The sequence below is a fragment of the Momordica charantia genome (genome assembly GCF_013281855.1).
Source record: "Momordica charantia cultivar OHB3-1 chromosome 8 unlocalized genomic scaffold, Mcharantia_2.0 BLBB01000008.1, whole genome shotgun sequence".
Classification (NCBI taxonomy): Eukaryota; Viridiplantae; Streptophyta; class Magnoliopsida; order Cucurbitales; family Cucurbitaceae; genus Momordica; species Momordica charantia.
In genome coordinates, this window is record NW_028275166.1 from 18613206 (window position 1) to 18631054 (window position 17849).

The 17849-nt window shown below is 41.0% G+C and overlaps 1 non-coding gene across 1 annotated transcript; it reads right to left on the minus strand.

The window, feature by feature from the left end:
• Window positions 1-7254: 7254 nt before the first annotated feature.
• Window positions 7255-7361, minus strand: LOC148209706 (small nucleolar RNA R71). Its single transcript, XR_015793308.1, has one exon. It is a non-coding gene; the product is annotated as a small nucleolar RNA R71 (small nucleolar RNA).
• Between the last annotated feature and the right edge of the window lie 10488 nt (window positions 7362-17849).

Here is a 17849-nt window from a genome sequence, read left to right on the forward strand (position 1 = left end):
CTTTCAACTAATCTAACTTATTAGACGTCACATAATTTAAGAGACATGTCATATTATAAAACTCAATTAGCATTCGACATTATCTTTAGGATTTCTATCCTCAAAATAATACATTTGAGACTCAATTGTCTTGCAAAAGCAAGCACATCATGCAAGACACCCACGTGTGCAGTAAGGTGACTCATCTAGGTCTCATGTACCCATGAGAGGGAGAGAGTCAAAAACCTCACATGTGGTACATCTAGAACTTTATATTAGAGCTAGCGAGCATTGATTCATAAAAATATTGATACGTGAAATCCTACTTAACGGACTTTGGAGCCTCTTGGAAGGGTGGAACCTATCTCGCTACACTAAGACACAACCGATAAAGTGGTTGAACTCAGAGGAAAAATTAGAAGGGAATTACCTTCAGGTCAATCGAAACGCTCCAAAAGTTTGATGATCAATCAAAGTTTAAATGCTTCTAAAACATGTAATCTAAGGTACGGATAAAATTTGTCGGGGGATTCAATGCTCTCGACAACTAAGTGTCAAAATACTAAATTTCATTCATCAATCATCTGTATAAGGTTTACATGAAGATGACTTTAAATAGCCAAGTTCAATCGGCCAACGAGGGAAAACCATCAGGGTAAAAGATCCTAATTAAAAAGGAAAACAAATAATCTTAAAGAAATAATTTCCCTATCTAAAAATAAAGTAAAGTTCTTTCCTATAATACCTTGAAAAATATGGATATAAAACAATCTAAAATATTGATCACAAAAATGGAAAGAAATGGCAAGTGGGCGATGGTGACCATGACAACAGGTAGGGCACCGAAAAGGCATGGGCAACAAGACACTGCACAAGGGCAGGGGTTGGGCGGTAGGTATATATGGGGTAGCGCGCAGTAGGCATTAGGCAGCACGAGTAGTGCTTGTGAGGTTCTCAAGACGTAGGTGCTTTGCGTTGGGGCAGATTCTTATGAGGTTAGCACGTGGCAAGGGCGCAGTTGAAAGGAGATAGGCATGCGCTGGACATTGTGATTGTTGGCACGCGATAGGTGTGGACATTGCAAAGCAGCCTGTGAATACGATATGATATTTTTTACATTTACACAACCATTCTTTCTTTAAAAATCTATTCACTGTTCAAATCATTTGGTAGAGAGTATGAAATGGAGCTTCAAAATGGGAGTAGTGGTAATCCACCAGACTCCACGACATCTTATTTCTGGAATGGTTTAAAAGAAAAGTGAGTTCTTTTGATTACATTTGACAACTTATGGAATGAAATTATATCACCAATTGATTCTTTTTAAATCTGTCTCTAGATGCAATCTCAAGTTTGTTCGACATCAAATGGAGTTGTGCATGAATTGTATACACTTGCCTGTGGCCTAAAAACGTGAAGTAAATTCATATCATGGACGTGTTACTAATAGGGTTCAATTCAACACAAACAAGCGGGGTACTCGTTGCACCACTCAAAATAGTAGAGTGTGTGTATTTGGTGGTGATGAACCATATAAGGCTAAGGGTTAGAGGGATTACCTTTACAGTTGTCACCTTGAGCAGACAGATTACACACTATGCTCGAGGCCGGAAACACTCAACGAGTTTGATGACCAATCAAACAAACATGCTCCGAAAGGTCAAATACGAAAGCCCAAGTTCAACCACACAAAGAAATTCGAAATTTGAGGGGGGGGGGGGGGTTTGCACATGGTAATGAGAGAAACACTCAAATTTTATTATCTAAACTTCTTGGATGCCTCAACATAGAGGGGGTATATGCCTATTTACAGGCTAAGGCCCTTGGCTTCTTAAGGAAAATAACAATAATTGATAAATTCCAAAAAGTCTTAAACTTGCCTAAAAATGAATTTTCAAAATGATAACGAAAGGAATTAAATCAAAATAAAAATCCAAAATAAATCCCACTAAATAAACCAAAATCAAAAGAAAATCTTTTCCTTAAGTGGGAGGAATGGGAGGCAAGGCAAGGGCTGGGCAGTCATTGGCACGCGCGAGAGGGGCATGCTGGCATGGTAGGCACATGCATGGGCGGTGAACAAGGGAGCTGGGCGTTGGCGGGTGCGTGCTGGGGGCGTGCGGACGCTAGGCGCTGGGCGGTAGAGGTGCTGATAGGCATGCAATGTGCACTAGTGTGAGTGCTGGTGGTGGCAGGGACGTTGATGGGTGTTCTGGGCATGCTTGTCCAGGGTGTGTTACCCATGGCCGCATGTCCAAATCATCCTCACCACTCGCTTTCCTTTCATGTCTTTAAAGCTTTCTAATGTAATTTTCTTGTATCGGGTTTTTGGGGTTGTAGGTGGATTTTGGCCGAGCGGCTTTGGAACTAGGTGTGTATTAGTAAGATATGTAAGCACGCCAAATTTCAAGCCAATCGGAGTTCACACGGGCCCTGTAGGCCACCGAGTGACTCCTCGCCACTTAGGACGTCTACACCTGCCACACAAAAAATGCCTTATAATGTACCTTAGGGGGGACCAAGTAGTCATCAAACCTCCCTCCGACCAAGTGTTGTATACTTTCTTGCAATCAAAGCTTTCTTGCATCCAATGTCTACAATGCTTGTTTTAAAGATGTTTTCAACTGTTTTTCTCTCTCACGTTTTCTAAAACCAATTTTCTCCTAAAACGTGAGCGGAGGCTAGACCCACGACCGAGATTGTCCGCAACTTACAGTTTTTCCCGGCTGACTTGCTCGTTTGAGCTAGAGCAAGTGCCGCACAATCGCTCGAGCTGCTTTGAAAAGGTGCGATTGTGACAAGTGGTATCAGAGCTTAGTTAGCTCCTCGACCCGGAAAAGTCCGGAACCATGTCGGCGACAAAACAACTGAGCAAGTCGAACGTCGACCGACTGGTAGAGATAGAAGAACAACTTCTCTACCTAAGAGAAGTCCCTGATTCCCTCCGTCTGCTGGAGGCGCGAGTTAATGAATTCTCCGAGAAGTTTGGAGAAATAGACGCAGTGAATGCCCGTGTAGACGGGTTGCCGATACAAGATATAGCCATGAGGGTTGAGACCCTAGAAAGCAAAGCTACACGTCCTGGTAGCTTCGAACGTGGAGATAGTTCCACGAACCCAAACACACAGATAGAAGTACGTATGGGAGAGTTAAACAACTCGCATTCGGCAATGATGCAATTGTTTAACGAAATGACAGAAGACTTCAAAGTAACCATCGACACCCTCCGAGCTGAGATGACGGAAATAAGCACTAGAGTGAACCTAACCATGCGAGCCGTGGGAAATCAAGCTCCCAACCAAGCGAACATGGGGTTCAACAAGTTGAAGGTCCCAGAGCCCAAACCATTCAATGGCAATAGAGACGCCAAAGATCTCGAGAACTTCCTGTTCGACGTAGAACAGTACTTCAAGGCTACGGGGACAACGTCAGAAGAGATGAAAGTGACTTTGGCCACCATGCATCTTACTGATGATGCAAAGCTGTGGTGGAGATCTAAAGTCAACGACATTCAGAATGGTCGATGCACGATCAATAACTGGGATGATCTGAAGACAGAATTGAGGGGTCAGTTCTTCCCCGACAATGTCGAGTTCATGGCTAGAAGGAAGCTACGTGAACTTCGACACACTGGAACAATCCGGGACTACGTGAAACAATTCTCTGCCGTGATGCTGGATATTCGCGACATGTCAGAGAAAGACAAGGTGTTCGTCTTTATCGAAGGATTGAAACCGTGGGCCCGAACCAAGCTGTATGAACAAAGGGTACAAGACCTTGCCACCGCCATGGCCTCTGCCGAAAGATTGCTAGACTATAGCAGTGAACCATCCCACCCAAAAAAGAATGCTACAAACCCCACTGGGGGAAACAAGACGTTCAAACCCTTTACCCCAAAGAGTGGGGGAGCTGACAAGAGACCTCAAGGCCCGAATCCCGGTCCTTCCCGAGGACCCTATCCACAAAGTCAAAATGCTCAAAGGCCGATATCATGCTTCTTGTGCAAAGGTCCCCATCGGGTAGCTGAATGCCCACACCGAGCTGCCCTTACGCCCTTCAAGCATCCATTCAGTCGTGCAATGAACCTGAAGTTGGAACGGATTGTGAGAAGGAAGAAGACGAAGAAACACCTAGAATGGGGGCGTTAAAATTCCTATCTGCCATTCAAAAGAGGGTCAATGGACCCAAAGGAACGTCCGAAAAGGGGCTTATGTTCGTAGATGCTACGATCAATTGTAACCCTGCAAAGAGCACCATGGTGGATTCGGGTGCAACCCACAACTTCATATTAGAACAGGAAGCCCGCCGACTGAAATTGACTATTGAGAAGGATACGGGTAAGATGAAGGCCGTCAACTCCGAAGCTCTACCCATTGTGGGAGTTTCTAAAAGAGTGACGTTGAAATTAGGGACGTGGACAGGCAGTGTCGATTTCGTAGTAGTTCGCATGGACGACTTCGACGTTGTACTGGGGATGGAGTTCCTCATCGAACATAAAGTCATACCGATGCCTGACTGGGATGTTTTTGCTGAACGCACGCGCTAAGCGTGGTAACAATTATATAGATGCAAGCGCACACCTGTCAGAGTAATATAAAATGGATGGAGTATCCAAGTATCGATCCTGAAGGACTTCTAAACAATTTCCAAACTCTAAAGTTTTAAAGAATAGTGAATGTTGGAATGAGTGATTCTTGTAAAATGGGAAGTGGTCACAAATAATGGTTTGGATTTGGGATTTGGACTTAGAATGATAAAACCTAGCCCGAACTACTTCAAGTTAGCCAACAAAGACTCAAGGACATGCTAAGGACAATATGCTTTTTACTTTAGAAACCAACGACTACGCTTCTCACTTGACTTATGTCTAAGCAAGTTCAAAGTCCTAAGACATTCCCTAATATGTCTATTGATTACGCTTGTTTACATGCGTAAAAAGAAGGTTTTAGATGCTGTTTTTACAATGTTTCAGCTTTGTTTCGGATTTTTCTCGATCGTTTGAGTTCCAATTCATGCAAAATTCATATATTATGGTTTGTGGTTGGCTTATATTGTATTTATGACATTTTAGGACCATTTGGGAGTGCAAATTAATCAAAAGAAGCGAAAAGACGAAAAAACACCTCAGGAGGCGCCAGGCGCCTGGGAAGCCTGCAGAAAACAGTTTTTCTTCCAACTTTGCCCTTAATGAAACGCGTCTTCCAATGCGTTTTGGTGGTTCCAACCGATGCATACGTGTAGAAGAAGTGTTCCACTATCAGTTTGAGCACGATTTGGTCAGTCAAAAGAGTTGGAAATGGGTGATTCACCATCGTTTTAGGACCTACCTAACCAATTCTGCACAGCTATAAATTCCAGCAACTTCTCCACCAAAATCATCAAGCCTTGCTTCCTTCTCTTGATCATTTTTAGTGTTTCTTTGTTGCTTTCTAAGTACTTTTGAGTTGCTTTCATTAGTTGCTTTTCGTTTTTAAATCCCGAGCACTTTACATTCTTTTATTGAGCTTTGTTTTGTTTCCATTTGTACTTAGTCATTTTCTACTTATTCAAATATATAAAAATCCAGCACTTTGCTTATCTTCCCTTTGACTTTACTTTATTTTTAGTTAAGAGAGTTGTGTTTTTGGAGGAAAGAGCACGTGACACTCCCCCCTTGCTTGAAAGAGAAGGGCGAAGCTCTCAATCCCGATAAAAACTCTCCGATAGTTAACTTTTGTTTTTCACACATGCATTCCACATTCAACCATTTTACTTGCTGTATTTTCTTCAATATGTATTTCTAAATTCCCGTCTCTAGCCCGGTTATGGATAGTTAGCCTTTTATGTCTAAAAAGGGTTGCTAAGAAGTAGTGTTTTTACTTTCCATTCATTGCTCAACATGTTTTCCCAAAAAGTTAGGATTTAGAGAAGGCCACTGTAAGTCTTAACAAGTCAATACTGAAAAGGTTGCTTATTTGCATTGTTGAGTGGTTAAACCGAGGAGAGGAGCGCCTTAGACATAAGGGTTCCGCTTAAGTAGCCTAGACATAGGACCTTAACCCGAGGTTGCGACTATTTCCATCCTAAAACTAAGATATCTCTCATAATAGACATATTAGGGAATGTCTTAGGACTTTGAACTTGCTTAGACATAAGTAAAGTGAGAAGCGTAGTCGTTAGTTTCTAAAGTAAAATGCATATTATCCTTAGCATGTCCTTGATTCTTTGTTGGCTAACTTGAAGTAATTCGGGCTAGGTTTTATTATTATAAGTCCAAATCCCAAATCCAAACCATTATTTGTGACCACTTCCCATTTTACAAGAATCACTCATTCCAACATTCACTATTCTTTAAAACTTTAGAGTTTGGAAATTGTTTAGAAGTCCTTGAGGATCGATACTTGGATACTCCGTCCATTTTATATTACTCTGACAGGTGTGCGCTTGCATCTATATAATTGTTACCACGCTTAGCGCGTGCGTTCAGCATAAACGCCCAGTCAAGTTTTTGGCGCCGTTGCCGGGGACTTTGGTTTTAAAATTATTTTCAAATTCTTTTAGTTTTTATTTTTGTGAATTGTTGTTGGGTGTAATCTCCATCCACCGTTTTTGTTCTATATTTTTGGTCGTTTATCTCACAAGGGTAAGTTAAAGTGCATGAGCACAAGATCTTTTCTTCTACCCCTTGACCCTGAGATTGAGCGGACCCTTCGAAAAACTCGAAAGGAGCAAAGACTTCGAAAACAACTAGAAAAGCAAAAAGAGAGAGAAGGTGAAATCAGTCCTGAAAGTGAGGTAGAGAGTACGAGCACATCAATGGCAGATATTCCACCTCGTGATCCGGTTGATCCACCTGCTGTTAACGGTAATATGAGGGATCATGCAAGAAATGATGAATTCAACCATATCCAGATGGCGGACAACAGAGACGTGGCAATGCGAGAATATGCCGCCACGGCTTTTCAGAACTTTGATTCAGGGATAGTCAACCCTATTCCAGCCCACGCAAACTTTGAGCTTAAACCAATGATGTTCCAAATGTTGCAGACAATTGGACATTTTGGAGGGCAGGAACATGAGGATCCACATGATCATCTGAAATCATTCATTCAAATTGCAAATGCATTTCGATTACCTGGTATAACAGACGATGCTCTGAGACTAACACTTTTTCCATTTTCTTTGAAGGACCAAGCTAGAGCATGGCTCAATGCATTTCCACCGGGATCCATCACCACATGGGGGTCGTTAGTGGAGAAGTTCTTAACAAAATTCTTCCCACCTACTCGCCACGCTGATATCAGAGAGGAGATCATCTCCTTTAGACAATATGATCGTGAACCTGTTCACGAGGCGTGGGAGAGATTTAAAGAACTAATCAGGAAATGTCCGAACCATGGCTTGCCGGCATGCATCCAGATAGAACATTTCTTTAGAGGCTTAGATCATCCTACTAAGATGATGCTAAACAATGCTGCCAACGGAGCCTTTACAAAGAAGACATTCAACGAGATAGTTGACATCCTAAATGACTTAGCTTCACACAACGAACTATGGTGTTCGCAAAGATCTAGGGCAGCACCAAAGAAGCAAGATCCAGCTGGAGTTTTGGCTCTGGACATTGCGACCTCGATGCAAAAAGAGATGGTTACAATGAACCAGAGGCTGAAAGAGATGGCATTGGGAATAAGAAATCCATTAGCCACGCCGATACAACCTGTGCAGTCGGATTATTGCACTCCTGCCCCTGTTTGCCAAGTCAACGATCTCATTTGTTCATTTTGCAGTGAAAACCATATTTATGATAATTGTCCACATAACCCTGCTTCTGTTTTTTATGTAGGACATGGGAACAATAGGAACTTTAACCCATATTCGAACACCTACAACCCAGGTTGGAGGCACCACCCTAATTTCTCATGGGGAGGACAAGGAGGTTCGAGCGGTTTTAATCAAGGGCAGAGCCAACAGAACAAGCAGCCCTATGTTCCACCTACACAACAATACATCCCACCACCGCAACAGCAGTACAATCAGAGAACACAGACTCCACCAGTTCAAAATAACAACTCAAATCTTGAGAATATGATGAAGGAGTACATGGCCCGAACCGACGCAGTGATACAATCCCAAGCGGCATCAATGAGGAATTTCGAGACTCAATTGGGACAGCTCGCCAATGAATTGAAGAATAGACCACAAGGTTCTTTTCCAGGCCATACTGAATTACCAAAACGAGAAGGGAAAGAACAGTGCAAAGCTGTCACCCTCAGGAGTGGACTGGCATATGATGGACCAACAATGCCAACAACAGATGTACAGATTCCGTCCACTGAACCAATTGTAAAGATACCAGAAAATCCAACAACACCAGAAAAAGAGAATATTAGAAAAGGTAATGAGGACACCCCGAGTGTTCCTCCACAGGTACAGCCTTCTTTTACTCCTACTCCCCCGTTTCCACAAAGATTAGTTATGAAAAATAATGATTCCCAGTTTAGAAAATTTTTAGATATTTTAAAACAATTGCATATAAATATACCATTAGTAGATGCTCTAGAACAGATGCCAAATTATGCTAAGTTTTTGAAAGATATAGTTTCTAGGAAGAAAAAAATAGGAGAGCATGAACTGGTAGCCATGACAAAATGTAGTAGTGAAGCTGTAGGCAGCCCGCTACCCATGAAATGTAATGATCCTGGCAGTTTTACCATTCCATGTTCCATAGGAGGAAAAAACTTAGGTAGGGCATTATGTGATCTAGGCGCTAGCATTAATCTTATGCCATTATCAGTTTTCAAATCTTTAGGCATAGGAGAAGCTAGACCTACTACGGTTACCCTCCAACTAGCAGATAGATCTATCATAAGACCTGAGGGAAAGATAGAAGATGTTTTAGTCCAGGTGGACAAATTCAATTCCCTGCGGACTTTATCATTCTAGATTGCGAGGCAGACTTAGACGTTCCCATTATTTTGGGAAGACCATTTCTAGCCACTGGGGATACAGTTTTTAATGTGAGGAAGGGAGAAATTACAATGAGGGTAAATAATGAAGAAGTTAAATTTAACGTTCTAGATGCCATGAAATTACCAGGAGACTTTGAAGAGTGCTCTGCTATAAATAGCTTGAATCCTGTTATGTTTGATGAGTTTTATGACTTATTAGTTACAGAGATTGAAGAAGAGCTTGATAAGATAGCAGAAGGACCAGAAGATGTGGCTAATCCTATTGAAAAAATACAAAAAGAAGAATGCAAGTCGTTACTTCCGTCCATAGTGGAACCACCCACGTTGGAGCAGAAGCCATTGCCGTCGCATTTGAAATATGCGTATCTAGGGGATAACGACACTTTACCAGTTATTATAGCTTCCAATTTATCACCTACTAATGAATATTCTTTATTGCAGATTTTGGAGAAGCACAAAAAGGCCATTGGATGGACGATAGCAGATATCCGAGGGATAAGCCCGGCCTTTTGCATGCACAAAATTCTATTGGAAGAAGATGCTAAGAACTCTATTGAGAGTCAAAGGCGGTTGAACCCGAAGATGAAAGAGGTTGTAAGGAAAGAAATTCTCAAATGGCTTGACGCCGGTGTTATATACCCAATATCCGACAGCAGCTGGGTAAGCCCAGTACAGTGTGTACCAAAGAAAGGGGGTATAACCGTGGTGGCCAACGAGGAGAATGAGCTCATCTCAACCCGAACTGTGAGCGGGTGGAGAGTTTGCATTGATTATCGCAAACTCAACAAGGTAACAAAGAAAGACCATTTTCCTCTCCCGTTTATTGACCAGATGCTCGACCGTCTGGCAGGTAAGGATTTCTATTGTTTTTTAGATGGATATTCGGGTTATAATCAAATTACTATTGCTCCAGAAGACCAAGAGAAGACAACATTTACGTGTCCGTATGGTACGTTCGCTTTTAGACGAATGCCCTTTGGACTATGCAATGCACCCGCGACTTTTCAGAGGTGTATGATGGCCATCTTCTCTGACATGGTAGAAAATATTTTAGAAGTTTTTATGGATGACTTTTCTGTTTTTGGAAATTCTTTTGACGCATGTTTAGTTAATTTGGAGAGAGTATTGGAGAGATGTGAACAAACAAACCTAGTCCTAAATTGGGAGAAGTGTCATTTCATGGTACAAGAGGGTATTGTTTTGGGTCACAAAATTTCCAAGCAAGGAATAGAGGTAGACCACGCTAAGATAGACATCATTTCAAAGCTACCTCCTCCTACAAATGTCAAAGGGATTAGAAGTTTTTTAGGGCATGGGGGATTTTACCGCCGCTTTATAAAAGACTTTGCTAAAATTTCTAAACCCTTGTGTCAATTGCTAGAACATGATAGACCATTTGTTTTTGATGATGACTGTTTGAAATCATTTGAAATGTTGAAAGTTGCTCTAAGTTCAGCTCCTATAATTATCGAACCTAATTGGGATTTACCTTTTGAGCTCATGTGTGATGCTAGTGATTATGCAATAGGAGCTATGTTAGGACAACGTAAAAACAAGATCTTGCATCCTGTGTATTATGCTAGTAAGACTCTGACCGGTGCACAACTCAATTACACTACTACTGAAAAGGAACTGTTAGCAGTTGTGTTCGCCTTTGATAAGTTTAGGTCTTACTTGATAGGCACAAAAGTCATTGTTTTTACTGACCATTCTGCTCTAAAATATTTATTTGCTAAAAAAGATGCTAAACCACGTTTGATACGGTGGATTTTGTTACTTCAAGAGTTTGATATTGAAGTTAGGGACAGGAAGGGTACTGAAAACCAAGTTGCTGATCACCTGTCTAGATTGGAATCCCCGCTCTGTGATGATGGAACTGTTATACGTGAACAGTTTATTGACGAGCAACTCTTGCGAGTTGATTCAGTTCCGTGGTATGCCGATATAGCAAATTATTTGGTAAGTCGAATAGTTCCTTATGAGTTCAACAAGCAACAGGTAAAGAAATTTCTAAATGAAGTTCGATGTTATCGTTGGGATGAGCCTTTTTTATATAAGCTAGGACCTGACAATATCTTACGCAGGTGTGTCGCAGAAGAAGAGCACGAGGCGATATTAGACGCTTGTCATATGTCTCCATATGGAGGACATTTTGCAGGACACAAAACCGCAGCCAAAGTTTTGCAAAGTGGGTTCTTTTGGCCCACTCTGTTCAAAGATGCACATAAGTTTGCCCAGGTTTGTGACAAATGCCAACGGACAGGTAATATATCTAAACGCCACGAAATGCCTCAAACCCCGATCCTGGAGATTGAAATATTTGATGTGTGGGGTATAGATTTTATGGGTCCATTTCCATCTTCTAATGGTAAGCTTTATATATTGTTAGCAGTAGATTATGTTTCGAAATGGATAGAAGCCATTGCAACTGCTACCAATGATTCCAAAGTTGTCATTCGTTTTCTGCAAAAGCACATTTTACGCGTTATGGAACCCCGCGTTGTCTGATAAGCGATGGGGGGGCTCATTTTGTGAATAGGTCTATGCAAAAGTTGCTGATTAAATACAATGTGCGTCATAGGGTTGCAACAGCATATCATCCTCAGTCGAATGGGTTAGCCGAAATATCTAATAGGGAGATAAAAAACATTTTAGAAAAAACTGTAAATCTTAACCGTAGGGATTGGTCTTTTAAGCTTGATGATTCACTTTGGGCATATAGGACAGCATTTAAGACTCCCCTCGGCATGTCCCCCTATAGGCTAGTTTTTGGAAAAGCATGTCATTTGCCTCTTGAGCTAGAATATAAAGCATTTTGGGCTACTAAGAAATTAAATTTTGATTTGTTGGCTGCAGGTGAAGCGAGGAAGTTACAATTGTTGGAATTAGAAGAACACAGGCACTTTTCTTATGAGAATGCTAAGTTGTTTAAGGAAAAAACTAAACAGTGGCATGATAGGCGTCTTCGGCCGAACAATCTTCAAGAAGGTGATCTGGTTCTGTTATTCAACTCTAGGTTGAAACTTTTCCCTGGAAAACTTAAGTCTAGATGGTCCGGTCCCTTTCAAATTTTTAAAGTCTACCCATATGGGGCAGTGGATCTAGTTGACTCTAAAGGAAATGTTTTTAAAGTAAATGGGCAGAGACTTAAGCCGTATTTTGGAGAACCAGTGGATAGAGGAAAAACCTCTATTCAACTTTCAGGTCAATAAATTTTTACGAAAAATGTTTTTTTTCCTTCTTATCCGTTTTTGAAAGAACAAAAGTAAAGGAAGGAAGTCTTTGTATCTTGTATTTTCTCTTTGTTTCATTATAAAGTTTTTCTTATTAAGAGAATGTTTTTGAAAACGTTGAAAAAAAAAGAAAAAAAAAAAACGTTGAAAAAAAAAAAGAATTACGCAGGCGCCTGGCGCCTGCTCTTTGCGAAAATAAATCACGCAGGCGCCTGGCGCCTGCCCTGTTTTCCAGCAGTTCGAGTTTCGTTTTCCTTCACGGTTTGGGTTTTAATTTTCGATAGCATGGGCTTTACTTTGGGTCAAACATTAATCCTCTATGATTTAGCTTTAAGAACTTCTTTTCAAACTCAAATTTTGTTTCCCTAATCCTATTTTTGTATTCAAATTTGTTTTCTTTTCCTTTTAGGTTTAGGAAAACTTGGTTGAACTTAAATGTCAATCCCTTTCCATTTAGGATTTAGTTTGGGGAAAGCTTTAAATAGACCCATTGCCTAAGCTTTACAACTCCACCAAAACCCACACAACTCTCTTCTTCCCCTTGTTTTTTTCGAAAAAAAAAACCCACTCCCTTCATCACCCTTGTTTTCGATTTTCAGCCACCAAAGAGAAGAAGAAATTTCCAGCATTTGCTTACATCTATGGCTTCTTCTTCTCAACATACTTCACTTCCTACCTCTTCCACTCAAGCTCCAAATGCCACAAGCATTCCTTTTCCACCATTGGAGAACTTCCAACACCACATGGGTTCAGATTCTAGGCTAGCTGCTGTTAGGGGAGGAAACCCGCTTCAAACATTTGAATGTCCTCCATCCCAAGCTCCTACACAACATCCTATAGTGAGCCCACATGGTTATGTTAATTTTCAGCAACTACCCACCTTTAATATACCTCAAAACAGTGAGTTTAGGGCTGAAAATCCTCAACAACTTCCTCCAATGATCAATCCGGGTATGTACCAACCGTTTATGTTTAACCCGGTTCCTTCATATCATTTTCCCTTGTCTCAAATGCAAATTCCAGCTAGTGTTCATCCTTATGGAATGCCAAATCCATCTACTATATTTCCTAGCCTTCCACCTTATTATGGAATGGGTCATTGGGTACCTCCACATAATTATGGGATGCTTTCACCTAGAGTTTCCCCACCACCTCAACTTCCATTCCTAGAAAGAGGACCTCAAGCACCCCAATTGCACCCTAACATATCGAGTACCTTCAACATGGGACAACTAAAACCCTTAGAGCCTCCTAGGATGCCAACCCCAACCAATATGCCAATGGATGCAGGAGATGAGCATGGAGGAGAGCAAGAGAAGAGCCATAGCCATAGGCTAGAGCCCGGGGTTTCGATAGGGCAAAAGAGGAAGGGCAAGGAGGTGATGATAGACCCAAAAATTGAGGAAGATGGGAGTAGTAGGCGTCTGACGCCTAAGGATTCATCTATGGAGAACAGGGACGAGGAGCAGTTTTATTCATCTCCATTGATTATTACACTGGAAGATCGTAATGATGATTTTCTACTGGTTTCACGAGGACATTGTTCAAATATGCCAGAAACAGAGGATACCGAGAACGAAGTGGTGAGAACAGATACTCAGGAACCTTCCCCATTGGATACACCTACAGAAGAAGCGTTTTGTAGTCACCAAGAGTTGCCTACTGGGGCAACTGGATCTACTCCATTGGCAACGGATGAGTATGTCACACCGATGGCCACTCTACCAGGGGTAAGGGATGCTCACACTATTCCTTCTCATACAGTTAACCCGCTTGGGTGTGATACAGGTAGATCCAAGGTTGGGGAGAATAGTACTCAAGAACCTACCAGCGAAGAAGATCCTGAGGACACGCAGACGATAAGGGAAATGTTTCAATACAAGAGGCGGGAGAAAAAGAGTTCAAAACGACGTGCAGTTCAGGCTAAGAAGCCAACAGTGCCCATGAATGAACCTAAAACGAGAGCTGCGAAAGCTAAAGCAGCTGAAGCTAAGAAGAAGGTAGTGGCACCTGGGCCAGTTGATACAATTGAACTGGACTTGTCTGAGGGAGAGGAGGTCGAGACGAAATGGAACGCGGAAAATTTAGCCACTCGAACTTCATTAATGAAATCCCGTAAGATTATGACAGAATTGGGATTTGATCTCACCCTAGGAGATGTGCCTGATGATTGGAGGGAGACCGCCAGAGACAAAGAATGGAGACCACTCATTCAGCCCATACAATGTGAGGCTTTGGAGTTAGTCAGAGAATTCTATGCTGCAGTCCATCCCCAGTCACATATAGCCATAGTGCGCGGGAAGGAAATACGGTTTGATGCCACTCAGATCAACTACACCTTCAACATTGAGAATACCAGAGATGCTGTGGGCAATAAGATGTTAGTGACTCCGACTCTGGAACAGCTTGATGAGGCTCTAGAATGTGTTGGGAAGCCCTCTGCCACTTGGGCTTTGACTACTCATGGCAAGGTACGACTAAAACCCGAGGATGTTTCCCTAGCTGCTGCAGGATGGTTATACATAGTCAAAAACAGAATTCTGCCAACGGAGCATGATGAGCATGTCACTCAGGATAGGGCATTGCTGGTTTATGCCATGCTAAAGGGCATAGATGTGAATTATGGAGAATTGATCAATACCAGTATCCATGAGTGTGCCCACCGGACACGTGGTAAGCTTTATCACCCACGTTTGGTCACTTCTTTATGCTTGCGACAAGGTGTACAGCTCCCTGAGGATCAAATTAAGAGAGATGCCCCAATTGTGGAAGAGAAGAATATTCGGCGTATTATCGCCCATGCGTTACAAAGAAGGGAAGGTATTGGGATGTCTCCTACATCGGAGATCCGTCGTCTTCGAGAGGAGAACCACCAGCTGCGAGATCAGGTTCGAGAAGTCGTGCAACATATCTACAACTTAAGGGCTTCATTGGATTTTGCGGTTTTACCTTCATGGCCTCCAGCGCTAGCTGCTATCCTTGGTCATCCATCTCCCAGTACTGACACTGATCCTAGTCCACAACCTCCGACTTCATGAAGGGGAGGTTCCTTCTTTGCTATTTTTTTGTGTTTTATTCTTTTTGGTTAATGACGTAGTTTTCTAGCATTACTACGCATGTTTTTTTTTGTATAGATTATGTTTCGAGCTCAGTTGAAGCATGAATAAATTAGTATCGTTTATCTTCTGATCACTTAAAGTATGCCTTCACTTAACCTTAGTTTAGCTTTTCACATGCCTATTTTGAAGCATCTGTGCTGTGCATGTGATTTCATGTCGATGATGATTATAAGAGATTGTTGAGTTTTCTGTTCTATGCCTGACTAAACTTGGAGCTATTTCCTTTGTTTATGTGATAAACTCATTTTCTTTTATGTCTTTTTGATCTTTACAAACTTTAAGCTTTTTCTTTGCCCCTATATAGGAAGTCCTTGTCCTTTTTACTGTTAAGCCTTTTTCATCCGATGCAAAAGTCTTTTCCCAGTGAGGACACTGTCTCTCTTAAGTTTGGGGGGGACAGTCGTTGTGTCAGTCGTTGTTTCAAAAAGGATAAAAGGTGTTATTTATATTTAAAAAATCATGCTATTTTCTTTTGAAAAAGAGTCAGTTGGAAAGAAAGAAAATGTTGAAAAAGCACTTAGCTAAAAAAAAACAAAAACGAAAAAAAAAAAAAAAAAAAAAAAAGTTGCAAAAGAGTAAAAAGAGTCTTGTTGAGAGAAAATAAGAGTGGGGAAAAGACTTGTGTTAGAAAGAAAAGAGCGGTAAAAACATTGAGAGTTAAAGAAAATGTATTTATGATTCCCGAGTCCTACTGTAGACACCCATTTAGTTTTAGGTTGGGTGTTGACTTTGAAAATAGCAGTAAGGATGGTGATAAGTGACTTCGTGTTTCTCATTGTCGTCGTTTTATGACCTAGCTGTTAGTTTCAAAGTCTTTCTACGAGTAGCTGTGGTTGAAACCGATGTTAGTGTGTGGAAACCTCAGGGGCTAGTAGCCGGTCTTTCAGATGTAAAAGTCTTAGTGTAAGAAGGGAGTGTGCAGATTCCTTAGGGGTATTTGAAAACGTTTTCTGTTTTTGAAAGAGAAAAAAGATTTTGAAAGAAAAAGTTTTTATCATTTCAAACTTGGTTTATAGTGACTAAGTTTACAAAGGCAATAGAATGGTAGGCTTTGACATTTTTTCCCTGAGACAATTTATGATTGAACATCTCGGTTGCTTTTGCTTTTCCTTGTCCATGTGTTAGAAAGCTGATTAAAGTTGCTAAGTTTTGCTTGAGGACAAGCAAAAAGTTAAGTTTGGGGGTGTGATTACGCTTGTTTACATGCGTAAAAAGAAGGTTTTAGATGCTGTTTTTACAATGTTTCAGCTTTGTTTCGGATTTTTCTCGATCGTTTGAGTTCCAATTCATGCAAAATTCATATATTATGGTTTGTGGTTGGCTTATATTGTATTTATGACATTTTAGGACCATTTGGGAGTGCAAATTAATCAAAAGAAGCGAAAAGACGAAAAAACACCTCAGGAGGCGCCAGGCGCCTGGGAAGCCTGCAGAAAACAGTTTTTCTTCCAACTTTGCCCTTAATGAAACGCGTCTTCCAATGCGTTTTGGTGGTTCCAACCGATGCATACGTGTAGAAGAAGTGTTCCACTATCAGTTTGAGCACGATTTGGTCAGTCAAAAGAGTTGGAAATGGGTGATTCACCATCGTTTTAGGACCTACCTAACCAATTCTGCACAGCTATAAATTCCAGCAACTTCTCCACCAAAATCATCAAGCCTTGCTTCCTTCTCTTGATCATTTTTAGTGTTTCTTTGTTGCTTTCTAAGTACTTTTGAGTTGCTTTCATTAGTTGCTTTTCGTTTTTAAATCCCGAGCACTTTACATTCTTTATTGAGCTTTGTTTTGTTTCCATTTGTACTTAGTCATTTTCTACTTATTCAAATATATAAAAATCCAGCACTTTGCTTATCTTCCCTTTGACTTTACTTTATTTTTAGTTAAGAGAGTTGTGTTTTTGGAGGAAAGAGCACGTGACACTCCCCCTTGCTTGAAAGAGAAGGGCGAAGCTCTCAATCCCGATAAAAACTCTCCGATAGTTAACTTTTGTTTTTCACACATGCATTCCACATTCAACCATTTTACTTGCTGTATTTTCTTCAATATGTATTTCTAAATTCCCGTCTCTAGCCCGGTTATGGATAGTTAGCCTTTTATGTCTAAAAAGGGTTGCTAAGAAGTAGTGTTTTTACTTTCCATTCATTGCTCAACATGTTTTCCCAAAAAGTTAGGATTTAGAGAAGGCCTCTGTAAGTCTTAACAAGTCAATACTGAAAAGGTTGCTTATTTGCATTGTTGAGTGGTTAAACCGAGGAGAGGAGCGCCTTAGACATAAGGGTTCCGCTTAAGTAGCCTAGACATAGGACCTTAACCCGAGGTTGCGACTATTTCCATCCTAAAACTAAGATATCTCTCATAATAGACATATTAGGGAATGTCTTAGGACTTTGAACTTGCTTAGACATAAGTAAAGTGAGAAGCGTAGTCGTTAGTTTCTAAAGTAAAATGCATATTATCCTTAGCATGTCCTTGATTCTTTGTTGGCTAACTTGAAGTAATTCGGGCTAGGTTTTATTATTATAAGTCCAAATCCCAAATCCAAACCATTATTTGTGACCACTTCCCATTT